A 7,500-nucleotide genomic window follows, 5' to 3' on the forward strand; every position below is an offset into this window, starting at 1 on the left:
TGGACTGATATCAATCCCTGTCCCCTGAGCCGTTCAGCCATGTGTGCCGGGTGCCACTGTATGGCAGCCATTGAGCCTGCGTAGCCCAAGGTCTGGTGCTACCAGTGGTGGTGAAGGAGGCAATTTCCACCCTACATTGTGGGGAGCGCTTTGAGCGCTATATACATTTAATGAATAATAATAATAATAATAATAATAATAATAATAATAATAATAATAATAATAATAATAATAATAATAATAATAATAATAATAATAATAATAATAATAATAATAATAATAATAATAATAATAATAATAATAATAATAATAATAATAATAATAATAATAATAATAATAATAATAATAATAATAATAATAATAATAATAATAATAATAATAATAATTATTATTATTATTATTATTATTATTATTATAAAGGCCCTACTGTTAGAGTTTTGACAGTGATATATCATTGTAAATTCAATGTCCAGGATTATGACAGAAACACGATGAGACAGATGGGAATGAAAGATAATTTTAATTTTTTTTTATCCACTTTTTCTCCTTATATTTTCTATTTTTCTCCCATCCCAATTTCGTATTGCCAATTCTCCCCTTCAATTCTCCCCTCCCCTGTCTTGAACGCTGCTAGACTATGCCTCCCACTGGTCGGCTGTAGTGAGGATAGAAGCCTTGCATCACGTGTCGCCTCCGGTACACGAGGAGGCAGCCTGTTGCATCTTTTCACCAGACAGCGCGGACTCTCAGTGGCGAGGAGTGACGCGTGGGAGGCTCACGCTGCCCCCGATACTTCCTGTCTCTGCTGTACAGGCGTCACCCAACCGACCTGAAGGAGTCGCCGTCCACAACGTCCAATCCCCACCCATCGACTTCCACCCTGCTGACTATGAGATAGTATGACGACTGGCCCAAGCCGGAGGCAACGCTGACTCGGGGAGTCGAGACCGGAGTCTCTTGCATTGGTGACGAGCGCAATCTCCGCTATGCCACCCAGCCGCCAGAATGAAAGATAATTGAAGTCGATCTGCAATTTATCGGCCGAGCTATAGTAACTTTTTCGCACCTACTCCGCATGCGGAGTTTGGGAGTAGTAGGTGCAGAAAAGTGACTATAGCTCGGCCGAGAAAGTGCAGATCGACTTGGGACTGGTCTCTCCGTGTTCAGGAGACTCAGGCGTATAAAAGTCTATTGGATGATGTCTCCCACACCCCCACAGCCCTAGACCTACTGGCCGCCTCAGACCTACTCCTATCCGAGCTCCGGGAGGGTCATCAAAGAGAAGTCGCCTATTCTCAATCCTTGCCCCACAATGGTGGAATGAACTACCCACCCCAGTTAGGACAGCCGAAACCCGTCCAATCTTTCGCCGTAGACTAAAGACGCACTTCTTCAACCATTATCTGAAATTTAAAAAAAGATATCTAAACCTAACTAACCTTACTGTCATGCACCTACACCAGGGGTGGGCAATTATTTTTCCCAGGGGGCCGAATGAGCAACTGAAAATATGTTGGGGGGCCGGGCCAAAATTCCAAACTCAATTATGCATAATATACATTTTATTTCTATATAAAAAGCAGTAAATGGCATTGTTTTGACCCCTGGTAAAAGTGTATGTTATTATTTGGCAATTAAAAGGTGAGGTTAGCTTTCAAAAATATCATTTATTCAAATAGAATTTATTTCCAAAATGATAAACAAAATGTGAAACATTAATAACAAAGGGCATTTTGAGTTTCATATATTATTGAAACAAGGATTTTCTTAGCTTTCTAAAGACATCACATCATCTTATAGCAAAAATAAACAAGACATGTCACTGAACTGTGTAAGGAAAAGTGTCCCAGTTTTGTAGCCTTTTTTACTTTACATGCCTATATTAAACATTTAATGTTTTCAGAACTGTGCAAAAAAAAGAAAAAAAAATATCAAGTGTCCCATTTCACTTGTTATATTTCCACATTTTAGTGTTCTTCAGTTCTTTTTTTTCATTCAGTGTGAGAAATCCAGTCTCTGTTGAGCTTTAACAAGTCCATCAAAGTCAGGTTGCATGTCTGAGGTGGAGATGCGAAGCACAGCTGCCAGATGTTCATCAGTGAGAGAGGATCTGTACCTGGACTTGGTAAACGTCATGACTGAGAATGTCTGTTCACATATGTAGGTGGATCCAAAGAGAACCAACATCTTCTGAGCATGTCTCCTAAGCGTATATTGTGCGTGTGAACGTTGACAAAAAAAAAAAAAAAAAAAAAAAAATTTTATTATCATGTAATCTTTCGCGGGCCGGTCAGAATCATCCCGCGGGCCGTACAATGCCCAGGTCTGACCTACACTGTAGCACTCAACACTTTGATGAACATTGTTGCTCAGCTGATAGAGTTGTGCCCTTCCTGATGACTTGTCGTACAGAACTTGTAAGTCGCTTTGGATAAAAGTGTCAGCTAAATGACTAAATGTAAATGTAAATGTAAATGTATTGTAAAGCACCTTGGGTATGTGAAAGACGCTATATAAATCCAAGCCATTATTATTATTATTATTATTATTATTATTATTATTATTATTATTATTATTATTATTATTATTATTATTATTATTATTATTATTATTATTATTATTATTATTATTATTATTAGTAGGTAGTAGTATAGACATATTTGTTATGGTTTGTAACCGACCCCAATCGCACAACACAAGACAGGTATGATGGTTTGCCAAGAAACAGATATTTATTGAACAACAGGGAAGAACAGGGAAAAGGGCACTGTCCCTTTAAGGGAGAATCACAAATACAGGAATATAATATGAGGGGAAGGAAAGGTGCCTTTAAGAGGCGGGCAGGGAAAGGGAACACTAAGGGAAAGTAAGGGAACGCCTAAGGGAAGGTTAAGGGAACGCCTTGGGACAGAGGAACTAGAGACTAGGTAAACCAGGGACAAGGAGAACTAGGGAGAGAGGACAAGGGACTAGGAGAGCTAGGGAACAGGAGAAACGGGGACTAGGGGAACTAGGGACAAGGAACTAGGTGGAACTAGAAGGGGAGAACTTGGGACCAGGAACTAGGTGGAACTAGAAAGGGGAGAACTAGGGAACAGGAACTAGGTGGAACTAGAAAGGGGAGAACTAGGGAACAGGAACTAGGTGGAACTAGAAAGGGAGAACTTGGGACCAGGAACTAGGTGGAACTAGAAGGGGACTGAGGCCCGCGGAGGCGGGCTGGGGAAACAGGGAGGAACTGGGAGGACTGGTGGAAATCATCTGGGCCGCTCTGCAGGACAGAGGAGATAGTTAATGCACAAAAGGGAAAAAACAGAGCAGGTGCAGAACAGTCCAAATAACAAAGTGAACAAAGTAATAATATCTTCGTGTGACAAACACACAGGGGGAGATGTAAAGTCCAAAAATACTATTCTAAGTGAGAACCAAAAACAGAGGCAATACGCTGGGAAACAGCAGCGGGACGAGGGCAAGGGGCATTACGCTGAGTGAGTGACATCACAATCAAAACTCACCCAGGCGTATGCGTAAAGGTACAGGAACAGCAGCGGGAACGGGGGCAAGGGCACTACGCTGAGTGAGTGACATCACAATCAAAACTCACCCAGGCGTATGCGTAAAGGTACAGGGACAGCAACGGGAACGGGGGCAAGGGCACTACGCTGAGTGAGTGACATCACAATCAAAACTCACCCAGGCGTATGCGTAAAGGTACAGGGACAGCAACGGGGCGAGGGCAACGCCACCGGGTGGCTGGCTGTCCGAGCCGAGGAACAGAGCGCTGGAACAGCGGCGGTGGCGAGGGCATCGTCCACCGGGTAGCCGCTGTCGGAGCCGAGGAACAGAGTGCTGGAACAGTGGCGGTGACGAGGGCATCGTCCACCGGGTAGCCGCTGTCGGAGCCGAGGAACAGAGTGCGCGCCACACCTTGGTGTGCGCGTCGGAACAGGGAGCTGGAACAGTGGCGGTGGCGAGGATGTCGTCCACCGGGTAGCCACTGTCGGAGCCGAGGAACAGAGTGCGCGCCACACCTTGGTGTGCGCGTCGGAACAGTGGCGGTGGCGAGGGCGTCGTCCACCGGGTAGCCGCTGTCGGAGCCGAGGAACAGAGTGCGCGCCACACCTTGGTGTGCGCGTCGGAACAGGGAGCTGGAACAGTGGCGGTGGCGAGGATGTCGTCCACCGGGTAGCCACTGTCGGAGCCGAGGAACAGAGTGATGCTGGAACAGGCGGCGGTGGCGAAGGTGTCGTCACCGGGTAGCCGACTGTCGGAGCCGAGGAACAGAGTGGTGCGCCACTGCTTGAGTGCGCACCGGAACCGAGAGACGCGTCGGGGTGCGTCTGCGAGGAGGAGTGTGCCAAGCACGAAGGTCTAGAAGATGCGCGTTGCGCGCTGGTCTGGAGAGCGTGCCAAGCTCGAGGGTTCTTGGAAGATGCGCGTTGCGCGCTGGTCTGGAGAGCGTGCCAAGCTCGAGCGTCCTTGGAAGATGCGCGTTGCGCGCTGGTCTGGAGAGCGTGCCAAGCTCGAGGGTTCTTGGAAGATGCGCGTTGCGCGCTGGTCTGGAGAGCGTGCCAAGCTCGAGCGTCCTTGGAAGATGCGCGTTGCGCGCTGGTCTGGAGAGCGTGCCAAGCTCGAGGGTTCTTGGAAGATGCGCGTTGCGCGCTGGTCTGGAGAGCGTGCCAAGCTCGAGCGTCCTTGGAAGATGCGCGTTGCGCGCTGAGGACTGGAGAGCGTCTGCGCTGGTCTGGATGTGCGTCAGGACGAACAGCTGCGCGGGGGTCTGCAGTGGAACGCTGGGGTGCCTCCCGTGGAAGTACAGGGAGCGCAGACCAGTCTCCCCCACAGGCAACGGCGACAGCTGGCGAAGGCTGGAGCAAAACATCTCGACGCCGGAGAATGGAACAGCATAGGCAGACAGAGGATCTCCCGAAAAAGTCTAGATGTTTAGAGAATATGACTCGGCAAGTATACAACACGACCCCACGCCAAAACGAGGGGAAGCGCCCTGGTATTTAAAGCCCACAGGGGGACTAATTAGCCTGCCACCACAGGTGCGAGAGATAATAGAATATCAAACAGGTGTGGCCACTAAGGGTAAAGAACGAGAGGGTGGGGGCTAGAGAGAGTGAGTAGGGAATTCCTAACAGTAGGCTTAAAGAAGACAGAGAATAGGGAATTCCTAACAGTAGGCTTAAAGAAGACAGAGAAAAGGTAGTGAGCAGCGGGCAAAACCTCACAGTATCCCCCCCTCCAACGGGAGCCACCCGGCGACCCAAAACAAATACAGACAGAGTGGCAGGGGGCAAAACAAGACAAAAACAAAGGCACTGGCCAAGCCAGTAGGGGAAGCCACCACAAGAGTGGGGCTAGCAAAAGAAACAGGGTCGCCGAGGGGTAACTAGGGTAGCAGAGGGGCAACTGGTCTAGAGGAACTGGGTCTAGAGAACTAGTCTAGCGAACTGGGCAAGAGAACTGGTCTAGAGAACTGGTTTAGAGAAACTGGTCTAGAGAAACTGGTCTAGAGGAACTGGGTCTAGAGAACTGGTCTAGAGCAACTGGTCTAGAGGAACTGAGGGGCAAGCAGGGTAGCTAAGGGGTAACCATGGAAGCACCGGGAAAGGGCTAGCAGAGGGAAGGTTAGCTGCCAGGGCACTGATAGCTACAGGGCCTATGCTAGCTGTACTGCTACATCAACATAGAGGCTGCGCAAGCTGCCGGAGCCAGGCTAGCAGAGGGAAGGGGTAGCTGCCAGGGCACTGATAGCTACAGGGCCTATGCTAGCTGTACTGCTACATCAACATAGAGGCTGCGCTAGCTGCCGGAGCTAGGCTGGCAGACAGGGCTGGACCAGCATGAGAGCACAAGCTAGCTGGAAGGACAGTCCTAGCTGTGTGAGAAAAACTGACCTTGCTAGCTGAAAGGGCAGTCCTAGCAGTGGGATAAGCTACACAAAAAAGTGGAGGCCATGCAGAGGGACCGGGTTAGCTGCTTGGGCCTGGCTAGTTACAGGGCCTATGCCAGCTGCAAGGCTGCATTAACAAAGAGGCTGTGCTAACAGCCGGGGCCAAGCTAGCAGACCGGGGCCATGCAGAGGGAAACTGGGTTAGCCGCCAGGGCATGGCTAGCTACAGGGCCCATGCCAGCAGCAAGGGCTGCATAAACATAGAGGCTGTGCTAGCAGCCGGGGCAAAGCTAGCAGACAGGGGCTCTGCTGAGGGACTGGGTTAGCTGCCAGGGCATGGCTAGCTACAGGGGGGTCAAACAGGGCAAAACGGGAAGCAAACAGGGGAGCTAACCGGGGAGACTAACAAGCTAAACAGGGGAGTAACAGGCTAACAAGGGAGCTAAACAGGACTAACAGGGAAGCTAAACTGGGCTAACAGGGAAGCTAACAGGGCTAACAGGGGAGCTAGAGGGGAGACTAACAAGCCAACAGGGGAGCTAACAGGGCTAACAGGGGAGCTAGAGGGAACAAGAAAAAAAAAGGCAAACTCAACATACACCGTCTGTGCTGGCTGGGGTCGTAGACTTGGTGGGGTCGTACTGTTATGGTTTGTAACCGACCCCAATCGCACAACACAAGACAGGTATGATGGTTTGCCAAGAAACAGATATTTATTGAACAACAGGGAAGAACAGGGAAAAGGGCACTGTCCCTTTAAGGGAGAATCACAAATACAGGAATATAATATGAGGGGAAGGAAAGGTGCCTTTAAGAGGCGGGCAGGGAAAGGGAACACTAAGGGAAAGTAAGGGAACGCCTAAGGGAAGGTTAAGGGAACGCCTTGGGACAGAGGAACTAGAGACTAGGTAAACCAGGGACAAGGAGAACTAGGGAGAGAGGACAAGGGACTAGGAGAGCTAGGGAACAGGAGAAACGGGGACTAGGGGAACTAGGGACAAGGAACTAGGTGGAACTAGAAGGGGAGAACTTGGGACCAGGAACTAGGTGGAACTAGAAAGGGGAGAACTAGGGAACAGGAACTAGGTGGAACTAGAAAGGGGAGAACTAGGGAACAGGAACTAGGTGGAACTAGAAAGGGAGAACTTGGGACCAGGAACTAGGTGGAACTAGAAGGGGACTGAGGCCCGCGGAGGCGGGCTGGGGAAACAGGGAGGAACTGGGAGGACTGGTGGAAATCATCTGGGCCGCTCTGCAGGACAGAGGAGATAGTTAATGCACAAAAGGGAAAAAACAGAGCAGGTGCAGAACAGTCCAAATAACAAAGTGAACAAAGTAATAATATCTTCGTGTGACAAACACACAGGGGGAGATGTAAAGTCCAAAAATACTATTCTAAGTGAGAACCAAAAACAGAGGCAATACGCTGGGAAACAGCAGCGGGACGAGGGCAAGGGGCATTACGCTGAGTGAGTGACATCACAATCAAAACTCACCCAGGCGTATGCGTAAAGGTACAGGAACAGCAGCGGGAACGGGGGCAAGGGCACTACGCTGAGTGAGTGACATCACAATCAAAACTCACCCAGGCGTATGCG

Source organism: Notolepis coatsorum, assembly GCF_963971535.1.
Source record: "Notolepis coatsorum genome assembly, chromosome: 1".
Lineage (NCBI taxonomy): Eukaryota > Metazoa > Chordata > Actinopteri > Aulopiformes > Paralepididae > Notolepis > Notolepis coatsorum.